At 38.6% G+C, this 24,199-nt stretch overlaps 1 protein-coding gene and 1 non-coding gene across 2 annotated transcripts in view; one reads left to right on the forward strand and one right to left on the reverse strand.

The window, feature by feature from the left end:
• The window catches only part of NAV3 (neuron navigator 3), a 531,493-nt gene that overhangs the window by 387,973 nt on the left and 119,321 nt on the right, over nt 1-24,199 (reverse strand). The window lies entirely within an intron of this gene.
• Nucleotides 15,716-15,848, forward strand: LOC126023129 (small nucleolar RNA SNORA51). Its single transcript, XR_007500336.1, has one exon. It is a non-coding gene; the product is annotated as a small nucleolar RNA SNORA51 (small nucleolar RNA).

Genomic DNA, 24,199 nt, shown 5'->3' on the forward strand with positions numbered 1-24,199 from the left:
CCAATTCATCTTTCACAAAGGAACCAAGAATTTGAAATGGAATAAATACAGCCTCTGCAACAAATGACGCTGAAACAATTGTATAACTACATGTAACAAATTAAAGATTGATCCATATATCACACCTTACACAAAAGTCAATCCAAAGCAAATTAAAGACCTTAAGATTAGACCCAAATCCATAAAGTTCACTTAGGATAACATAGGCAGAACACTCCAAGACTTGGACCTCAAAGAAGTCATTCATGATAGGAGCAAATGACAAGTACTATAGAATCAAATTTAAATAAATGGGACTATTACATCAAATTAAGATGTTTCGGTATGGCAAAAGAAACACAGGCTAAAATTAGAAAATAGCTAGCTGACCGGGAGAAAAATTTTGCACTCAACATATCAGACAAAGAATTGATATCTAGGATATACAAAGTACTCACAAAGGTTAACTCCACAAAACCTAAAAACCTCATCAAAAATAGGGAAAGGAAATAAATAGACACTTCTATGAAGAAGACCACCAGATGGCCAACAGACACATGGAAAAGGCTCACCATCACTCATCATTAAGGAAATCCAAATCAATACAATGAGATATCATCTTAAACCAGTAACAATGGCACATATCAAAAAATACTGGGAACAATCACTTTTATTTATTTATTTATTTATTTATTTATTTATTTATTTATTTATTTATTTATTTTTGGTTTTTGGGCCACACCCGGTGATGCTCAGGGGTTACTCCTGGCTATGCGCTCAGAAGTCGCTCCTGGCTTGGGGGACCATATGGGACACCGGGGGATCGAACCGCGGTCCATCCAACGCTAGCGCAGGCAAGGCAGGCACCTTACCTCTAGCGCCACCGCCCGGCCCCGGGAACAATCTCTTAACAGGGATGTTGTGAGAAGGAAAATCTAATTTACTGTTGGTGGGAATGCTACCTGGTCAAAATTCTATGGAAAATAGTATGAAGGGTTTTCAGAATTAAGCTGCCATATGGCTTAGCAATCCTTTTGAGTGTCTATCCCAGGACAAGAAAACATTCATCCAAAAGGATGTATATACACACCATGATTCATTGCACTACTCAGTACATTAAGACATGGAATCAGGGGTCAGCGAGGTGGCGCTAGAGGTAAGGTGTCTGCCTTGCAAGCGCTAGCCAAGGAAGGACCATGGTTCGATCCCTGGCGTCCCATATGGTCCCCCCAAGCCAGGGGCAATTTCTGAGCACTTAGCCGGGAGTAACCCCTGAGCATCAAATGGTGTGGCCCAAAAAACCAAAAAAAAAAAAAAAAAGACATGGAATCAACCTAGATGCCCAACAACAGATGAGTACATTAGGAATATATGGTACATATATACAGTAGACTACTACATAGCTGTAATGAATGATACAATTATGCAATTTGAAGCAGCATGTACGGATCTGGAAGATATTATGTTAAATGAAGTAAGCCAGAAGGAGAAATACAGAATATAACTTATGTGGTGTTTAGAATAACTATGTATAAATGCAATGGTCTAAATGGGAGGGTTTTTTTTTTCCTTAAACATCCTTGGCCCCAGAGTATAGCAAGAAAAAGGAAAGAAACTGAATGACAGAGGAAACACAAAGATGAAAGGATTCAAGCAGTGTCAGGTGCACTGGCAGTATTATAAAAGGCCAGAACTAAATATCCAAGCCAGAGGAAACAACAATGGGTTCAAAAGACTCAAACATTAACAATCTAAACTTAAAATGGAACTGTTATACTGGCAGCTGTAGGAGCAGAGGGTGTTATGGGATGCACTGTGGGAACATTGGTGGAGGGAAGTTAATACTGGTGGTGCAACTGCTCCTATTCATTATATATGTGATTCATTTAATATGTGATATATATATCACATCAACTATGAAGAACTTTCTAAATCACAGTGTTTCAATAAAATAAAAATGTTATATATACATATATAAAAACTCCTGAATATACTTTAAAATCCAAATTTTAACACATATACTACTGGAAAGTGAATATCTATATATAAATATTTTTCCCAGATCCTATTTTACCAGTGAGATATATTTATTTAATTAGAAAAGCTTTGAATAAAGTCAATGCAGGTAACCAGGGGCTGGACTGTAGCTCAGAGATCAAGTGCAAGCTTCATATGGATGGCACCCTGCCTTCCATCATTTCAGCCCTTCCACACAAACCACACATCAGAAACCAAAATCCACACTTAGAACCTAATGCAATCGCATTTAAATCCCCTCTTTATTAGCACCAAATTCTTGTGCTTCTGCACCAAATAAGTGTGTACACACAGAAAGCCTGCACAGGTGTGCCCAGTACACTGAATGTCACCAATCAATAAATTCAGCTTCTGTTGGAGCAATGTCTCTGGGGGAGAGAGCTGAGCTGTGTTAGTTTCATATCCCTGTGTGATCCTGTCTCCAGAGTGGGGCCAACTTCTGAAGGATGTGTAGTTAGGGTAAAGGTTCTCAGACATACTCACATAGGATAGAATCGTTTGACTCCTTTGGTTAGAAAACTAGCTATTAGACAAAGAGCTTGATTTCTGGTGTTCAACCATGAAAACTGTGTTAACTAATTTCTAACAACTTGCTTTTTTTCCCATGTGAATAATTTCTAAATATAAGTCTGTTCTATTTCTTTGCAGGAGCCTGCAATCAAGTCCATAGGCCTGAGATAGCGTTTACCATCTCAGAAATGTGACATCTTTTGGCATGTTACACAATTTTAAATGAGTCTCATTTGAAAAGAAATAATAGTAAGATAGGAACTTCAGTTAATAAGAATCCAACAAACAAAACTAAAATCATAAACACTTTTGAGTCATCCTAAATATAATCTGAGTAGGTCATTAGGGTAATATTGATCATATTAAAGTTTCACTTCTAATTCGAAGTGGCTTTTCATTGGAAATATTTTTAGGCCTCCAAAATGTATTGGTTGGTGTGGAACTCATTAGTCATTGGCATCTTTCTGTTTTCTGAGCTTTGATGCAAGAAAAGGCCTTCCATAGATTTTACTTTGGAGAAAGGGCTGTGAGCAGTTCAAGTAGTGTTTTCTGGAAACAGTATTCTTACAACTGAAAATAATACTATATGATACATGTAAAATCACACTCTCCTACATAGATGGAAAGATGTTTCACTGGTTCACACACTTGCCCTTTTTGGCTTTCCTATACAGTCTCTGCTGCTTATGTTCATGAAAATCGTACTTTTTCTTTGAAAAGGATATTGTGGCTTAAGTAGTCGACTAATATTAGACGTGGTAAAATGCAATAATGGAAAATAATAAGACAGCTAAAGCCATTGATTGCTTTTAACATGCTCTAGTTGCAGGTGATTTAAATGGCCAGGAGATTGAGGGATAAATGCAGACTGATGTAATTCAGAAGAACTAAAAGATCTATAATGGACTTGTGGGTTTGAGAGAGAGACAAAGACACAGAGACAGAGAAAGAAGAGCAAGCTAACTGAAAATAGATGGCTACAGAAAAATCCCACCAGAGAAATTATGAAACCAAATATCAGGGGCAATGAAAAGAAAATAGGGGGCCCGGAGAGATAGCACAGTGGTGTTTGCCTTGCAAGCAGCCAATCCAGGACCAAAGGTGGTTGGTTCAAATCCCAGTGTCCCATATGGTCCCTTGTGCCTGCCAGGAACTATTTCTGAGCAGACAGCCAGGAGTAACCCCTGAGCACCGCCAGGTGTGGCCCAAAAACCAAAAACCAAAAAAAAAAAAAAAAAAATAGGAAGATCAAACCAGAGGAAAATGAACTTCCACTCCATTTGTTGGCACAGAGGCTGAGTTGTTAAAAAAAAAATCATTCCTGAGAGCAAAATTAGTGGCATGCTAATGGCCTATGAATATAGATGTAGAGTATTTTGTATTTATTTTAGGTATTGTATTTATTTTGTATTTAGAAATAAAGGAAATTGGAGGGGAGGCCAAAGGAGACAGTTGGACAGAGGCAGTTGGTCAGAGGGAGTTGGAGAGAGGCAGTTGAACAGAGAGAATATAAGGGGGAGAAGAGAGAAACAAGGGAGGAGAGACACAGAAACAGTAGGGGGGACACAGAAACAAACAAAAGGACAGACAGAAGGACACAGGGGGGATACAGAAATAAAAGGACACACAGAAGGACACAGGGGGAGACACAGAAACAGAAGAGAAAGGGAGACACACAGAAGAAAGACACACGGAGGGAGCAGAGAGAGAAAGAGAGACACAAAGGAAGAGAGATAGAGGAAAAAAACAGAAGAGAAGACAGACACAGAGAGAAGGACAGAGAGAAAGACAGAGACAGAGAGAGACAGAGAGGGAGAAGACAGGAAAGACAGGAGAGAAAGACACAGATACAGAGAGAGACAGAGAGACAGAGAGACACACAGAGACAGAGACTAAGAGAGGAGAGGAGAGAGATCGAACCAGGGAGGATTAGGCTCTTTTGGCCAAACCTTTTGTCCCCCAAAACCTCTTTGTTTGGATCATTTATTGCGGACGATTATTGCCAAGGTCTCCCCGAGAATGGGAGTTGGTCTCTCAATTTGGGAGATATTTGGGGACCCTGGATATATCAGTAGTGGACTCAACATCGTGCCACAGGCCCCCAATTCCCTCTTCTCTTCCCTCTTTTCCCTTGGTCTTGGTGCTTGCATAACTTGGTAGCAATGGTCAGGGCTGCTTGCTCACTATGGGACTCAATTTCAGTTGCAGTGCTCACCTGGCCTGCACATCAGGTGGCAGTATTCACATACTAGGCCACATCTGCACTGGGACACACACTTGCAAAGTCAGGAAAGCACTGATTTATCCCTTTCTCTTTTGAGAGGAAGTGGCAAAGAGTTCAGGGGACATAATGAAACTGAGATGGGGTTTGTAGGAATGATTGTCACTAGCCAAAAGCTCTACTACCAGGCCTCTCAAAGGAGCTGAGTTCTAAGGAGACTATCAGGTGGGCAGAGGTCTGGACTAGAGAAAGCTAGAGCCCTCTGTGAAGCACTCCAGAGGAACAAAGGCATGAGGACCAAGAAGAGACCATAAGAGGATCATCATCAGGCATTTCCACCTTTGTTTCTTAACAACCCCATGTCACTGGAGTCCTACCTTGGCACAGAGCATTTGCAAGGGAAGCTCTGAAGAGGGACCAAGCTAGTTTGGCTGGAGAAGCAGGTGGAGATGCTACCAGCCCATGCTCACTTCATGCTGCCTAAACACATGTTGCCAACATCTCACTCTTGGGAAGTGTTCCCTGTGCTCTCTTCTAGAGATGATTGTGTTCTCTCTCTCTCTCTCTCTCTCTCTCTCTCTCTCTCTCTCTCTCTCTCTCTCTCTCTCTCTCTCTCTCTCTCTCTCTCTCTCTCTCTCTCGGTTTTTGGGGCCACACCCAGTGACATTCAGGGGTTACTTCTGTGGGGCCACACCCAGTGCGGTTCAGGGGTTACTTCTGGCTATGCACTCAGAAATATCTCCTGGCTAGGGGACAGTAAGAGGTGCCGGGGTCCATCCTGGATCGACCGCACACAAAGCAAACACCCTACTGCTGTGCTATCGCTCCTGCCCCTGTGTTCTCTTTTGCGTGCACGCACACACACACACACACACACACACACACACACACACACACACTCTCTCTCTCTCTCTCTTAAAGTTTCTCAAAGTTTCCAAAATAAGCTGTTTTTAATTCATTATTAATCTCCTAAAACTCATTTTCTGTGAAGGAATTCAACAGGCCTGAAAATCTTGGGTGAGGTCTAGTTCTTACTTGCAAAGAGCAAGCTTACACTCCAGCTGAAGTCCACAAAGACTGACTTTCCTGCAGACCTATACTTCCCTTCAGGCTCTATAAGAAGTCAGTCTCAAGTCATCTCCCACACTGAACATGTTGATGTCAGATCAGCCTGGGACTGACTCATGGACTGCTGGCATGTGAGGCTCGTGCCATGCAGGATCTCAGAGCAGATTTCTCCAGACTTAGAGCTCCTGGACATTCCCAATAGGTTAGCGGATAAAGAGAAATGACACATTCACTTCTCGTGGATACTGCCTCTTCTCTCCCTTCCCGACCTGACTAAAGTCATTCAGCGATCCCCCACAGCTACATTTGGCAGAGTTGGAGCTCAACAGTGATTTGCTCTACACAAGTTATGATCGGGTGTTCACCTGGTGGGACCATTGCTGCAGTGACAATATGTCTGCTTGCCAGATGTCTGGCTGTGGTAGTTGTGCAAAAACTTACCCCAGGCTTCAATATATCTGAATGTATTAGGACCAGAAATTGAGTTCAGGAAACTCAAACACAGAACTGTGCTGTGCTGAGTATATATATGAGGTGCCAGGGACCCACACTTGCAGGCAGGCATTCTAAGCCATGGAGCTCTTTGTCCAGGACCAAGCTAGAAAGTTTTATTCAGTTAAAAGGAAATACAGGACCTAAGATCAAAAAGGAAGCTCTCTACCTTAAAAATATAGAGTCTCAAAAATAGTATGGTAATACTGCCAAAGACAATAGAGAGGAGGAACAGGAGAATCAACCCATGATAGGAAGAGTGGGAAGTGCAGTTAGGACGGAGAAGGGACCACTATGATAATGATAGTGATTACTCTGTACAAGAACCTGGTGCTGAAAGGAGACAAAACACTGGTGAAGAGATGGGCATTGGAACACTGTATGACTGAACTCAATCATAAACAACTTTATTTCTTGGTGATTCAATTTTTTTAAAAATGTTAAAATGTAAAGAATCTAGACATATTATTCCAGAACGAGGACCTAGGACTAATTAAAACATAATTACCATAGCATATTCAGATTGTTAAACATTGTGCCTTCATCCAATTAAGTGTCATCAACCGAACAAATGAAATGTTTTCCAAGCTTCAACTCTAAAATTACCTTTCTCTATGAGAAAGGTTCAAGGGATTGACCCCTTAGAGAAAGTAAGAAAGAACAAGTAACCAAGCATTTGGAGGCCAGTGGCCCTTTTTGGGCAAACAGGATGTGCCAAAAGTTAACACCAGGTGCTGGAAAAACAATATAGTGACATAAAGCCAATGAAGGGCCCCAAAAAGGCTGGGAGCACTGTTGCTATCCATGGAGTGGTAGAAAACCAATTTTTGTACCAGCTCTCACTCTGCTCTATATCTTTTTGTCTATTTACTAAATTATCCTCTATGTGTTGAATGCTATCTCTAGCTAAGCCGAATTTATTTTAAAAAGCAACATTTTACTCTAAGGATGACACAAATTCCCCCCTCCCTCAAAAAAATGTTAATTTTGAACCACGGCGGTTATTCTGCACTCTTTGCTAGGAAATCAACAGTAGTGTAAACTTCTTTAAGTTTGTAAACATTTTTAGCAACAGTTATAAGGCATTAGCAGATTCTAGAGTATGAACCAATGAATAAATATTTGTGCTTACACCAATAACACCTAGGCCTTTTAATAAGGCTAGGGTGATGGCAGTGTTTGATTTTTGTACTGCAGCGGGGGAGAGACACAAGATTATATTTAAGAGGTAATAAGGCAATTTTTGATCTAACAGTCAATTTAGGCATTAAAACAACCAAAACACAGTGGTACTAGGACTAAAGAAACAAATGTAAAACAATGGGGGAGATAAACTAGTGAAACAGGCAAAAAAAAAAAAACAAAAAACGTTAAATTGGGGGCAATCATGAACTGAAAGGAGAAATCAACGACAAGAATTTGATTACAATTTTAGGGGGAATCATATTGGGTACCAAAAGGCAAAGTTCAAGTTCCACCACCTGTTCCAAGGTGATGCCGAAGTGAGGCTTGGGGCTGGATTGCAGAGCGAAGGGGTCAGAGACAGGCAGGGGGTCGCCAAAGCAGAAGGGCGGTTGAGATGAATAGCAGATAGGCAGGGTCAGTGATGGTGGAGGCGTTGACCATCTGCAGGATGAGGTTCGAGGTGAAAACTGGACCAACAGGTTTGATGGTTAATCTAGGCATTAACAAAGCTAATAGTCATGATAAGCAAGAAACATTTTAGTAACAATATGGGGAAAATGTCCAGTAGAGCTGGGGGCTTCAATGAAGATGGAAGTGTTATTAACCACAATGGTTTGATTGCAAATGTTTGATAGTTGGACAGGGGGGGCGCATATATGGTCCGAGTAAGCAAGGTCCCATGCCCATGACCTGTGTCAAAGGTATGCCTTGATGAGTCTCAGCTCCCCAGTGGAGGTCAGCAGGGTTGTTGGTAGCAGTGGGCATGCTGAAGGTTTATAGAAGGGCTGCCAGGCAGAGTATCATCCCGCATTCCCCTTAGGCAGAGTCAGTCAGAAACAGGTCCGGCAGGAATGGTGGGCTAGCAGGAGGGGTGACAGGCTGTTTTTAAGTGAATGAGGACAGGACTGCGGGAAGCTGCAGGAAGTCTGTAAGAAAACAGCTTGGCAGGAGGTAAAATGGTTATTTTTGAATGCCACGGGAATGCCTCCTGACTTCTGTAAGACTTCAGCATTCAAAAAAAAATTTTATAATTAACAATTGCCAATTGTTTAAAAACTTTTAAACTGAACTTAAATGATTTTTCTTAAACTTGTTAGTTATTATTTTTTTTATCTAAGATTTCCCCTTTACTTAGTTTTTATTTTTTTTTATTTTTAATTATGAGAACAAGGGTACAAAGAAAGAGGACAAGGTAAAGTTACAGTGGAAGGACCATCACCCATAACATAATTCTCAGAAGTCCCCTTGCTGATATCTTAACTTTGAAATTTCAGCCAAAGAACATTAAGATAAATAAGACAGAATCCATGTACAATTACTTTGTCCCTCAAGTCCCCAGATTGTAACACATTATAATATTTCTTAACAGTACACAAAGCAATCTGAAGCCATAAAACTTACATAACTCCTTAAACATTACAGGCATAGTATTTTCTTACATTTCCATATACATGCATATTAGCTTACATTAACCTCAAATTTTAAGTGAGTTCTTTTTAAGGATTAGAGTCAAAGGAGCACAGTAAAAATGGTCTTAGAGTGGCAATTGTTGTTTGCATAGGCCCACCAAAATATGAGGGACATGGAAAGAAATAACCTTGGCCTTTTTGGTGGGCCTATGCAAACAACAATTGCCACTCTAACACCGTTTTTACTGTGCTCCTTTGACTCTAATCCTTAAAACGCACCCACTTAAAATTTGAGGTTAACTTAAGCTAATATGCATGTACATGGAAATGTAAAAAATACTATGCCTCTAATGTTTAAGGAGTTACGTAAGTTTGATGGCTTTAGATTGCCTTGTGTGCTGTTAAGAAATATTATAATGTGCTACAATCTGGGGACTTGAGGGACAAAGTAATTGCACATGGATTCTGTTTTATTTATCTTAACTTTCTTTGGTGAAAGTTCAAAGTTAAGATATCAGCAAGGGGACTTCTTCTGATAATTATGTTATGGGTGATTGTCCTTCCACTGTAACTTTACCTTATCCTCTTTCTTTGCATCTTTTGTTCTCATAATTCAAAATAAAAAATTATAAAAAAAAAAAAAGAAATAACCTTGGCCTAAGTACAAAGAGACCCGACCCCTGAAGTTTCCTGGCACAAGACCAAGTCTAGGCTTCAGGCAAGCTAGATCGTCCAATCCAATACATTGTCTGTAGTGCCAACACACTTTTATTTTTCACACAGTCTCTGTTGTTGGTATCATGTTTCTGTATTAAAGATCCTGGAATCTGCATATCTTACATTGAAGTCAGGATGTGGAGCATCCTCTCCTTTCACCTCACAATCAAAGGGCAATGCAGGGAGCCCTGTTTCCTTTGGTCCTTGGGCTTTTCGCAAACTCACCACCTTCGTAAAGAATCAAGTGGATGAAGCAACCAGAAAGGACTCAAAGGTTCTGTACCAACAACTATGCACCTCAGAAGACCAGCTGACACCTGACATCTCCCCTCCTGCCAACTCTCCGCCACTTAAGTTTGAAGTTATCGAGGAGCTGGCGCATAGACCTCAATCTGTGCGCTCGCGCCTTGCCATGCTTTGGAAACGACTGAATCAAGGGTAGCAGATTCAAGGGTAGCAGATGCGGTGACTGGAAGCCCCACACCTCTTCACCCAGTGTGGCCAGTCCACCGAGGCACGTCTGTCCCTTCCATATTGTATACTAAACAGGGGGAGATGTGGGAGATCGAGCACCCCACATATCAAAGGAACTCTGAATGAATTTTCCACCACCTGCCTGATTCAAGCCACAAAAGTTTGCATAGCCCCGAACCAACAGAAAACTCTGCAAATAAATTTAGCTCAGCACAAAGAATCTGGCTTAACCAGATGCCTTAACCTTTTCATGGAACCTGTTTTTGTAACTGCTCTCAAGCATGTAGTTATAGATATGTTTTTGTAAAGTTTAAATTACGATCCTTATTGCTTGCACAAAAGATAGATCTAAATGGAAAATAGGCTAAACAAATAATTGTATTTGCGTAAATATCAATTAGCTATTTGTTTAAGAATTTGCTTCCCCCCATCAAAATGTGTTTATGCTCCCATTGGTTAAAATTGTTGTACTCGTACAAATCTGATTGGTTTATGTTTCAATCCTATGTTACTACTCCTCCCACTGAAGCAGGGCATAAAAACCTTGATCTCCCCTCAATAAACCTCTCGACTGGCAAAAAAAATAAATAAATAAATAAAAAAGGACCCATCCTGGAGCTGTAAAGTGAATAAACACACCAGCAGCAGAGGCTGAACCAGAAAAAAAAAAAAAAAAAAAGATTTCCTTCAAAGTGGGACAGAAAAATGCAGTGTAAAATAAGTGAAATTTTAGCTACAGCAGTTAATATAAACTGACAATCAGATAAGAAAATAAATTTAGGTTTACATCATGGAAAAAAAGGTTTCAGTTTGTTTTAATTATGTTATCCTACTGATGTTCAAGTTTCATTTATTATTTTTTAAAATAGCTTCTTGACAATGTGAGGAGCTCAATTACTTAAGAAATGTTTTTAGTTTTCTTTTCTTCATTTCATGTAACAAAGAAATTGACATAGTCATGGACACTTAAAGATCAAAGAATTATTAAAATAAAACTCAAGGTGTTAAACAGGCATAGGAGAAGACATGAAAAGATAAAAGAAGGTAATTATATTGTGGTCTAGAAGTTTATTACTGGAGATCCAAAAGCAATTTCTTGTTTCTTACATAGTATATCACAGAGCAGGTGCATTAAGAATAAATTGAAGAGTGAGAAGACTAAGAGTATACTTTCTAATGGAATGTGTTGATTGTGAAGGTGGGTAAAATAAAAGTCATATAAAATAAATAAAAAAAAAAAACAAAAAAAAACAATATAGTGGGTACTATATATATGGACCATATATATGGTCCTCTTGAGTCCTACAAGTACGTACAGAACCAGGAATGATCCTGGCTGAGATGGATGTTTTCCCCCCAAAAAATGCCCAGCAATGAATATTTTAGACAAAACTTTATTGTATGGAGTGCGAACTTCCTTTGGAAAGTCTCTATCCCTCTATCTTCACTAATCTCCTTCAGGTAGGAAAAGTCCCTCAGGAGTGCCAGGACTTGGATTGTTCCAGATTCCATGTTCCATGCCATCATCAGAAAAGAATGGATTCTGTTGTCATTCTCTCTAGTTTTTTAAACTATAATTTCAAGATAAGCTCAAATCTTGTGTCTTTTCTTCCACATTTCAGAAGAAAATGAGAAAGAGAATTAGCGTAGGAACTTTTTCTGACTCCTCTAAAGTCAGGGAAATAAAATCTTAGCATATCACTTATATGTAGAATTTAGAATAACTGCATGAAGAAACACATGGTCTAAATGGCAGTTGTTTCAAATCCTAATCACTAGACCACCAGGGAGCGGGTAAATGGCAGTTGTTTTGAATAACATAGGTGCCAAGGTATAGTGAGGAGAAGGAACCAAACTGAGGAAGAGAGGAAACACTTCAAAGAAACCTGCAGAAATGAATACAGCAGTTTAGATGGAACAGGTGTTCAATCAACAGCTCATTATAGAGTTCTATAATAAAGTTCTAATGGTTTTATCCACAGAAATAGATGCAGAATGCATGTGGAAGCCAGGGACTCCCACTAAAGTGCTCACTATTAGAACATTTTAGTGACTTGATTTTATTATATCTATAATATCCCTTTAACTTCTTTGTCCACAGTGGTTCTCTGGAGATATCAGTTGGTCACCCTAGTTTTGCATTTCAGTATTCTATCATATTAGACTCCAAATACAGTAATCAATATGGGAAGGTCTGGACAAAATACTCTAATTTTTCCATTTTCCATTTGATTATGCCTGCAATTATGATCTAATGTTTATGTCCACAGAGACCACTGAAATAGGCAATTGTACACCATAGACTTTGGTTACAGGCCCTGTTCATTGAATATGTTTTTGTAATTTTTTTCCAATTTAAGCTAGTTTACTATTATATCATAATGCTCATGTTGTCAGTTTGCTTTGAGAAAAAGAACATGAATGCTAAAAATCCCTTCCTTACACCTATATTCATTGCAGCACTATTTACCATAGCAAGACTCTGGAAACAACCAAGATGCCCTTCAACAGACGAATGGCTAAAGAAACTGTGGTACATATACACAATGGAATATTATGCAGCTGTCAGAAGAGATGAAGTCATGAAATTTTCCTATACATGGATGTACATGGAATCTATTATGCTGAGTGAAATAAGTCAGAGAGAGAGAAAAACGCAGAATAGTCTCACTCATCTATGGGTTTTAAGAAAAATGAAAGACATTCTTGCAATAATAATTTTCAGACACAAAAGAGAAAGAGCTGGAAGTTCCAGCTCACCTCAGGAAGCTCACCACAAAGAGTGATGAGTTTAGTTAGAGAAATAACTACATTTTGAACTGTCCTAATAATGAGAATGTATGAGGGAAATGGAGAGCCTGTTTAGAGTACAGGCGGGGGTCGGGTGGGGAGGAGGGAGACTTGGGACATTGGTGATGGGAATGTTACACTGGTGATGGGTGGTGTTCTTTACATGACTGAAACCCAAACACAATCATGTATGTAATCAAGGTGTTTAAAGAAAAAAAAAGAAAAAAGAAAAAAAAAAGAACATGAATGCTAGAGACCAGTAGTAATTTATTGCAAAGTCTCCTCTTACAGTGCTCATTACCATATTGCTTAGTTCCCTAGAAATAAAAATGATGATTGATCTAAGAAGGCTCCATGCAAAATCTAACCCCAGAAGCATTTATTTAGCAAGTTTACCCTCACCATTGATGAACTGCCTAAAACATTTATTTAGCAAGTTTACCATCACCATTGATGAATTGCCAAAAAACTGGAAAACCTCTTCCCCTGATGTGCTGGCCTCATATTTTTAAGCACTCTGACCCATTCCATAAGGGTCAATTCTTCAACTGCAACTTATGAATAGATCTCCAATGTCTGTCTATGTCTGTGTGTGCGAGGGTATATGTAGTGTCTGTCTAAATTGTATTGTACATAATGCTTTCTATGTTGTATATAGTCTCTGTTATATATAACCCCTCCTCCAACCCCCTGCCTACCACCTGACAAATCCTCATCTATCCTCTCACCCTTTCAACCCTGATCCATTATCGCTCCCTTTTCTTTACCCTCAGTTCTTAACTCCTAAAAAACTGGAAACTTCCCCCTGCCCTAGAAAACTGACATGACAGTTCGTAGGAAATTAGTAGGAAATTCTAGAAGTCTCACTTAGAATCTGAGTTCAAGTTAGACCAATGTGAAAAACAACCTCCCAACCCACCTTGTTGGCCCAAAAAGAAGCTACCACCACCACTCCTACTACTTATTCTTTGTGGGCCCTTTACTCCCACTTCCCCTCACTGTGGACTATTGCTTACTTCCTGATTTGGCTCCAGAGAGACCCTCACTCACCTCAAGGACACTACTCCTGACTCCTGTGAACCATTTCTCAGACTCCACAAGACCATGGCACAGGATGAAACTGTCTCCTTGATTTTATCCCTTCCCTCAGACTATCTCAAAAGATTTAAAGGGGATATCCATATTTCCATTGTATATCTCTATAGACAAATTTTCTAAAAGTTGTAATTCATAGTGTTTATTTCAATATGTAGAGGTAGCTTACCCCATCCTTTTATTGGATCTGCTTAGTAGGAAATTCTAGAAAATAAGTCTCACTTGGGATCTGAGTTCAAGTTAGAACCAGGTTATAGGAATTGCTTAGCTTGTTATTTTTACCCCCATATGCACCAGTAATATCATGTGGCACTGTTCCTTTTTACATAGGCACATTAAAATGGAATAAATCTTATGTATAGAAAGAAGTTCTTATCTATTAGGGATAGAAATTCATAAATTTTATAGTACAAGGTCACCCCTTTCACCCTGAACATTTGTCATAGTGACTCGACTTAGGCCTCAATTGATTGGACATTGATCATCCAACCCCGAACCTTGGATCCTATTCTTGGAACCAGCACAGTTTTCTGAACCAGCCACAGGAATCATGCCCCCCACCCAGGAGGCCCTAAAACTGACCTGACACTGAACTGCTCCACAGTAGGTTCATAAGACACTCTGATGACCAGGAGACAACAATTTGTTCTAAGGGCAGGTTTCCCTGCCTTGCCACCTAACACTGAGGTAAAATCAAAAGATGCTCTGTGACACCCCAGCTCCGACATAGGATCTGTGCAAAAACCAAGACCTCTAATCACTGAAGCCTGACTGTGACAACCGTAATTGAGTAGAACTTTTCCTGGGACCAGGAAGAAAGATCTTGGTGTTGGACAATTAGTACGTCCAGAGCCTGTAGTCTTCTTATGACAGTATGTTTCATGGGTAGAGACACCTTGGTTTTTTTTAAGGCCAAGGGTATTTTCTTTCTAATTTCTTCAACATTTGCAGTACCTATGCAAAAATATTAATAAAAAACCTGCCTGTTTTTTTATTTTATTTGTTTCTCCTATATAGGGGCTCCCGCCTTTTTCATAGAACCTTGGGACATTAATTACTTTTTTTTACCTCAAATCTCTGCATCTTTCTAAAAACTGAGAAAAGTGTAGATGGGGGCACAGAGGCCAACTGGTCTCGGGTACATTGGGTGAAAAAAAAAAAAGTCAGAACTAAATATCCAGCCAAAGTCAACAACAATAGAATCAAGAAACCCAAATGATAATCTAAACTTAAAGTGGACCTGTTAGACTGGTGGACTAGGGGGTCAAGGGGGAGAAATGGGATGCATGCTGGGAACTTTGGTGGAGGAAGGTCAACACTGATGGTGGGAATGACCCAAATTCATTATCAATAAATGCTTGAAATACAACTATGAAGTGCTTGTAATTCACAATGTTCTCAATAAAATATTTTAAAACATAACATTATACTGGAAAATAAAAATGGTCAAAATCAGACTGGGACTTTCCCAGGAGACCAGGAACATAGGAAAGGCAACATAGGGGACAGCAAGAAAAGCCTCTGCCTCAGCCCAGAAAGACAACAAAAGCTACATTAGCAGGCTAAGGCCACATGATCTCTGAGGCATGTGCTCTAAACTTCACTGTAGTCACAAAGGAGCTGTGAGGACTAGGAGTATAAGTGGAATGGACGCTTCACACACACTACATACTCAAATAATTGTATTGTGTACACAGTTGTTCATTCAGCAATTAATTTAATAAATGCATAGAGTACAGACCTCCCAATTCTTACCACAGGCTGTGTTCTTTACACTGACTGTATAGAAAGTGGAGGTACAGTAAATGCACCCCATATACACCTCAACTCAGGCCCTTTGCCTGGTCTGTATTGTGAATTGGGGGACAAAAAAATGCATAGTTTTCATTAATATTGTTTTCCTGAGACATGCATGAAAAGTAACATTTATTTGAAGAGTATCTTAATTTAATAATTTTATGAGGTCATTGGTTTGGGACAGAATCCAGACATGTCACAGCACAAAGTTATTACCAACAAAAAATGAGTATATTAAAAATTCTTAGAAACAATTTTTAAAACAATGTTTAAAGGTAGCTGCCAAAAGAAAAAGAAAAAAATCTGACTCAAAGAAAATTTGCCAAGTATATTAGATTAGTTCATTTAATCCACTGCCAAGAGCTAGAAAAAGGAAAACACTCAAATTATTTCTAGAAATATAAGTAACATGAAGTGCTTTTGTAGTTTAATAAGTCAGTGGAATTTTATAAAAAACAGTGTATAGTAAAAATTCAATTCCTTGTCTATGTATATGTCAAAGATATTCTTTTAGAACCTTGTTCTCTAAAAATTACAGAAAAACAAATTTGGTCAATATATTATGATTGTGCAGTAAACTACTTGAAACTTTTTTAAAAAATTAGTAGTACTACTGGGAAAAATATGATCTAGAGCTAATAAGCATACATTCTAAGGCTGGAGAGATAATGCAGCTAGTAGGGCACTTGCCTAGCACACATGACCTGACCCACCAGTATTCTATCCTGGCATTCCAGATTGTCACCCAGTCATTACCAGGAGTAATTCCAGAGTGAAAAGTAATCCCTGAGGATCACCAAATGGATGACCCCAAAACAAATCATTAACATTAATTTTCCAAATTAACTTTGTCACCTAGAAATACTTTTAAATTGGGGTTGGAGAGATAGCACAATGGTAGGGTGTTTGCCTTGCAAGCAATCAATTCAGAACAGGCAGTGATTCGAATCTAGGCATCCCATATGGTCCCCTGTGCCTGACAGCAGCAATTTCTGAGTGCAGAGCCAGGAGTAACCCCTAAGTGCTGCCAGGTATGACCTCCCAAAATACTTCTAAGTTGCAAATCTATTTACAATAGCCAGAATCTGAAAACAGAATCTGAAACAACCCAGATGCCTGACAATAGATGAGTGTCTAAAGGAACTGTGGTACAATGGAATACTATGAAGCTGTCAGGTAAAATGGTGTCATGAAATTTTATTATATGTGGATGGACATGGAAACTATTATGCTGAGTGAAATGAGTCAGGAGAGAGACAGACACATCACAGTCTCACTCATCTGTGGAATTTAAGAAAGATAGTATAGTATACCAAGAGACAATAGAGATGAGTTTTTAAAAAACTGGCCCATGATATGAAGCTTACCAGAAAGATTGGTGAGTGCAGTTAAAGAAATAACTACACTAACAACTAACATGACAATGGTATTGAGTGATAGAAATAGAATGCCTATCTTGAAGACAGGCATGGGGTAGGGAGAAGAGGGATAGGAGGCATTAGTGGTGGGAATGTTGCACTGGTGAAGGAGGGTGTCCTTTTTATGACAGAAACCTAATTACAAACATGTTTGTAACCATGGTGCTTAAAGATACTAATAAACAAAGATTCATATTTTTCCAGTTATCCTTGAATTCAATTTCTTATCTGTTGACTGAATATTTGAGAAATAAGTTCAGAGAAAATAAACATTATTTTCAGTTATTCTTATCTGAAATGCACATAGTATACTTTTTTTTTGGATTTTCGGCCTCCTGGTGATGCTCAGGGGTTACTCTTGGCTATGTGCTCAGAAATTGCTCCTGGCTTGGGGGACCATATGGGATACTGGGGGATTGAACCTCGGTCCATTCTAGGCTAGCACATATGAAGTAGACACCTTACCGTTTGCGCCACTGCTCAGGTCTCACATAGTATAATTTATATAGTATATAATTCTAGTCAGGGTTGACAATATAACTACCCTATCCCCAGAGTCTCAATATTGGCTTTGATAATTTGAGTGTATAAATATAAAAAATAGTAAATATTATCAGAACAAAAATATGCATCCAACAATCAGAGTACAGACAGAACCCAAAGAGCACTAACAACATGCATGAAACCCTTATATAAACAATATTATAAATCACAGTGTTTCAAGGAAAAAATAAAAAACATATGCAATATATAGATCCATCTCAAAAATCTGTTAATAGAAGACAAACACACCTTACATACTTTATGACTATATACATTTAACCTTGCCACACCAGCATTCCTTCCTTTGTTTTTTTTTTCTTTTTTCCTTCTTTTTTTCTTTATTTTCTGTCTTTTCACCCTTGTGGTTATTATTTGGTTATTTTTGTTGTTGTTGTTGCTGGTGTTTTTTTATTTTTTGAGTAGTTATTGTTTTTGTTTTGCTTTTTTTTTACTGTTGTTTGTTAGATTTTTTTTGTCATGTTTTTCTTTTTCTTTTTTCTTTCTTTTCTTTTTTTTTTTTGTCTTTTCCCAGCAGAACCACACAACTTGAATCATCTTGTTCTGTCTCATGAATTGAGGGGGAAATAAAAATGAATGACAGTACCATGACCAAATAGCTGTATGGACATTGAGTGGAAATAAAAAGTGATCAAACTTAAACACCAAAACCAAAGTCAACAACAGAATCGATACCCTATACACAGAGGGAAACAGTTATACTTGCACTCTGGGGAGGGGGGGGCAAAGGAGGGAAATATGGGACACATGCTGGGAAAAGGGGTAAAGGGAGGACAACCCTGGTGGTGGGAATAGCCCTGATTCATTTCACTATGTACCTTAAATATTACTGTGAAAGATTTGTTATTAACTTATGGTCACAATAAAAATTCTTAAAAAATAAAAAGTAATTAAAAAAGACAAACACACCTTACATACTTTATGACTATATACATTTAACTATATACTACGCACAGTTCAACTGCTCATCATTATAGGAATAATTGGAAATAGGAGTGAGTAAATGACCAACCAATTGCCAAAGTTCACTTTATTTTTATAAAATTTTTATTTAAGCACCTACTTTTTAAACAAGTCCTCTGAGCAAAGTCAATCCTGTCTTTGGTCTGACTAGTTCACTTATAGCAAGATCCATACTAAGTAAATTGAGCAGGAATTCCCCCACTATTAATATCTTAATACTGTGACATTACAAGGTAAGCGAGCCTAAATAACAGTGCCAGTGTTATAGATCTTTGTTATATCTTTGTTATACATCTCTACTACACTGGCCTTATGCACTGTGTCATAATAAAATGCCCACTGGCCTCTGTAATGGGAGTTTAACATGACCTTTATTCTGATTGTGACACTTGACAGCTATTATAGTCTCTATAAATAAAATCTTCATGACTATTTTAACATGTCAATATTTCTTCTTGAACAAAACAAGTATCCAGAAGGATCTAGAAAAAAATAGAAACAGCACAAGATCATTTAAATTACAGGTAGCCTAGTAGTAGATTTTCACCTTGCAAAACAATTCCACTTGATTGTGTGCACTCTAGGCTAGAGATTCTTTTTTTATTAATTTTATTTTTTGAAACTACTGTGATCAACAAAGTCCTTCATTGTTGAATTTCAGATATACAGTGAATCAGAACTATTGCCTCCATAATCCTCACTCCACCCATGTTCCCATAGTACATATTATACAACCAAACTTTTCTCCCTGGCCTGCCAGTATAACAAGACCATTTAAGTTTAGATTGTTAAAGTTTCGGTATCTTGATTTTACTGTTGTTGACTTTGATTTGAATATTTAGTTTTGTCTTTATTTTACTCCACCAATGCACCTGAGACCACTTGGTCCCAGGCCCCATCCTTTCTTTTTTCTTCTCTTTAATTTTATAGAAAAAAAAATGCAGAAATATGAGGTAAAACAAAGTAATATGTGTCATAAGGTTCTATGAAAAATGTAGAAGCCTATACTTAAAAAATAAAAAAGATGGGCCCAGAGAGATAGCACAGCGACGTTTGCCTTGCAAGCAGCCGATCCAGGACCAAAGGTGGTTGGTTCGAATCCCGGTGTCCCATATGGTCCCCGTGCCTGCCAGGAGCTATTTCTGAGCAGACAGCCAGGAGAAACCCCTGAGCACTGCTGGGTGTGGCCCAAAAACCAAAAAAAATTAAAAAATTAAAAAATTAAAAATAAAGTGTGGTAGTTTTTTTGTATGGGTGCAACAAAGGTTGGGAGAAAATTAAAAGGAACAATGTTTGGTCTAAAAAAGCACATCCCGCCCATGAAGAATCCTGCCATAAGACGAACTACAAGTTCCAGGCATACTAAGTTGTCTAACTCCAAAGTCATTATTCATGTTCCCAGTAAAAGTTCTTCTTCTTTTAATTATATATATATATATTTAAACACCTTGATTACAAATATGATTGTAGTTGGGTTTCAGTCATGTAAAGAACACCCCCTTCACCAGTGAAATATTCCCATCACCAATGTTCCAAATCTCCCTCCTCCCCATCTCATCCCCACCTGTACTCTAGACAGGGTTTCTACTTTCCTTATTCATTCACATTGTTATGATAGTTCTCAATGTAGTTAGTTCTTTAACTGCAATCATCACTCTTTGTGATGAGCTTCATGTCGTGAGCTGGATCTCCCAGCCCTCCTCTCTTTTGTCTCTGAAAATTATTGCAAAAGTGTGTAAAAGTTCTTCTTAATCATGGTTTTTGCAGTCAGGTTTCAGTAATAAGATATCTTGGATTTTGAATAGACCCTTAGTTAAAACCAAGGTGTCACAGATCATCTTCTGGTTTCATCTCACCATTAGGTGGTGATGTAGGGAAATGTGCTCTGAAAGCATGTTGTGCTGTTTCTAAGTATCAGGTGTCATATGAAAACACTCTGGAGCAAGTTAGTGTGAGGGCAGCATTAAGGCCTTCCCCAGTATAAGTTCAATTTCTGGTGCAAGTTGTTTCACTTGAGCTTCTCATAAACTTTTATTTTCATCTGTTCCCATCCTTTGAGTAATTTTTCATTGTTTGATCATTTGCTTTAAGGCTTTTCTCCAATCTCTTCTGCCATATGGAGTTGTTATTCATCTCATCTTCCAGTGTACTAGTGTACTAATTCTATCCTCAGCTACTGTTAACCCGTTGGAAAGCTCATTCATGTTTTTCTTCAATTCATCTACTGAGTTTTTCAGACCTGTTATTTGACCTGAAATTTCAGTTTGGAGTTTTCTCATTTCTATATTTATATTCTCCTGATTCTTATTAGTGTTCTCTTCTATACTTTGAGTTCTTTGAACATCTTCCATATTTCAACTCTAAACTCCTTATCTGAGAGACTGACTAGTTGATTGGCCATGTTCTGGTCATCTGAGTTGCCGTCTTCATTCTCTATGTCTGGCGCTTGCCTGCGTTGTTTCCCTATTGTCACACTTGTATTGTGGGTTTTTCTACGTGTTGTGGTTGTATTCATTGGCTAAATGATGTGTGTGGCCGAGGGCTCCTCTGGCTCCTCCCTCTCTGGGTGTATCAACTCACCTCCAGGGAAGGCTAGCCATGTGCAGATGAAGCCACACACAGGATGAAACCAGGCCAAGAATGCAGCAACTCACCTCCAGAGAAGGCTCCAGGGAAGGCTAGCAGTGAGCAGATGAAGCCACACACAGGATGAAATCAGGCCAAGAATACAGCAACTCACATCCAGGGAAGGCTCCAGGGAAGGCTAGCCGTGCACAGATGAAACCACACACAGGATGAAATCAGGCCAAGAATGCAGCACAGCACAGGAGACAGTCAGAGATAGGTGCTGGCATCTGCATTCCAGCAGAGTTCAGCAGCTTCCCCTTTCCAAGTGTATCAACCAGCTAGTGATAATTTTTGAGCTTCAATCAGTTTTTATAACCAAGAAGCATGTTTAGCTATTTGTAGCAAGGTATAATGATCATATTTTGTTAGTTTATCTTATAATTCATATCTTATTTTGAAATATCTGGAAAACTAACAGCAAAGGAACCCAAACACAGCAGAAAAAAAGAGATAATAAAAAATAGAGAAGGAATAATCAATATAGAAACAAAGAATTAATGAGACCAGGATCTTTTTATTTTTTGAAAGAATAAACAAGATATACAAACCATTGGCAAAACTCACAAGGAAATAAAGGGAATTTAGTTAAATAAATAGGATCAGAAATGAAAGAGGATTACAACAAAACCCCAAGAAATCATAGACATCTTGAGAGAATTTCTTTATACAAATAATGACTCAGAAAAAAAAGATTAAGAAGCCTACCCCATTTAAAACTGGGTACAAAACTATCAACTACCTAGGAATAACCTAACAGGAGAGGTGAGAGACATATCAAGAAAACTTTAAAATACTTCAGAAAAAAATTGAAGAAGATTCTAAGGAAATGGAAGAAAATTTCATACTCTTTGATTTGAAAAATTAATATTATCAAAATCACCATCTTACCCAAATTATATACATATATTCAATGTAATTCCTATTTAAATTTGGATAAAATTCTTCAAGGACTTAGAACAATTATGTGTAGAACCATAAAAGGCCTACAATAGCCAAATCCATATTGAAAAACAAGAAACTGGGAACTCATTACCTAATTTGAAGCTCTACTAAAAAGTGATCAAAACATAATGTTACTGGAACAAAGACAGACTTGGATACCAGTGGGGTCAAAATAAAATATCCATTGACAAACCCACAAGTATATGTTCAACTATTCTTTGACAAAATACCCAAGAACTTGAAATGTAACAAAAACAGTCTCTAACAAATGGTGTTAAAAATTAAATATTAATCGATATTTCACACCTTACACAAAGGTCAATTCAAAGTGGAATAAAGACCTTGAGATTAGACTCAAATTCATAAATTTCATTGAGGAAAACATAGAACATTCCAAGACTTAGACCTCAAAAATGTCTTTGATGTTAGAATGCTAATGGCAATAGCTATAATATCAAATCTGAGTAAATTAAATCATCAAATTAAATTAAAAAGTTACTGTGAGTGGAGCCCTACTGTAGAAACTGTGAGTGCTGCCTGTGTGTGTTTTTCTTCTGTCCTGTCCCCTAAACCTCTTGGGAGTGAGCCAAAAAGGGCCCAGAAAATTCGCTCTCCCAGATGCTCATTCAAGGGGCTAGAACACCAAGGGACTGCTTCCTAAAGTGAAAACTGGCTATAAGCAGTACTTCACAGAAGGCAAGTCCCCTGTTTGTGACATCACGCTGGGAAAATCTACGCTGGCCCAGTGGGGCCCGACTGTGAGAAACTGTGAGTGCTGCCTGTGTGTGTTTGTCTCCTGTCCTGTCTCCTAAACCTCTTGGGAGTGGGCCCAAAGGGGCCCAGAAAATTCGCTCTCCCAGAGGCTCCAGAAGAGCACTTAGCTCTGCTTCACTACGTGGCCATGTGCTCTTTCTAAGGAAAGAATGCCACTGCAACAAGAAGAAAAAAATCACACTAAAAACTGAGCTGGATCACTGACGCCCAGCATCTCTCCCCGGACAGTCTTCTCTGCTGTGTGCTCGCACCTAAGATTTGATCCTGTGTGAGGTTTCATCCACAGAGGGCTCCCCTTCCTTTGAGGCAAGTCGACCCACCCAGAAAGGGTGGAGCCAAAAGAGCGTGGTCGTGCACATCATTTAGCCAATGAATACTACCACAATACGTAGAAAAACCCACAATACAAGTGTGACAATGAGGAAACAACTAAGGCCAGCATCAGACATAGAAAATGAATATGACAATTCTGATGACCAGAAAATGGCCAACCAATTAGTCAATCTCTCAGATAAGGAGTTTAGACAAGAAATAGAGAAGATGCCCAAAGAACTCAAAGTAACCATGAATCAGGTTGAACAGAACACTAATAAGAACCAAGAAAATATGAAGACAGAAATCACAAAACTCCAAACTGAAATAACAAGTCAAATAACAGGCCTGAAAAACTCAGTAAACGAATTGAATGGCAAAATGGATATGCTCTCCAACAGGCTAACAGAAGCTGAGAATAGAATTGGTGCTGTGGAAGATGAGATAAATAACAACACCATATCGTGGGAGAAAATAGAAAAAAAAACTTAAAGCAAATGAACAGACAATGGAAAAATTAGTCAAAGAATGGGAACAGATGAAAATAGAAGTCTATGATAAGCTCAACAGAAACAACTTAAGAATCATTGAAGTCCCAGAGACCCAGGAAGAAAATGTCCAGGAAGAATCAACAGTCAAGAACATCATTAAAGAGAAACTTCCAGAGCTAAAGAATATATGCAATCAAATCCTGCATGCCCAAAGAATACCAACCAAAAGAAAACCCAGAAAAAATGCTCCAAATCACATCCTAGTCACAAAGACGAATCCCACAGATAGAGACAGAATTCTGAAAGCAACAAGATCAAAAATGGAAATTACATTCA

Source organism: Suncus etruscus, chromosome 11 (assembly GCF_024139225.1).
Source record: "Suncus etruscus isolate mSunEtr1 chromosome 11, mSunEtr1.pri.cur, whole genome shotgun sequence".
Taxonomy (NCBI): domain Eukaryota; kingdom Metazoa; phylum Chordata; class Mammalia; order Eulipotyphla; family Soricidae; genus Suncus; species Suncus etruscus.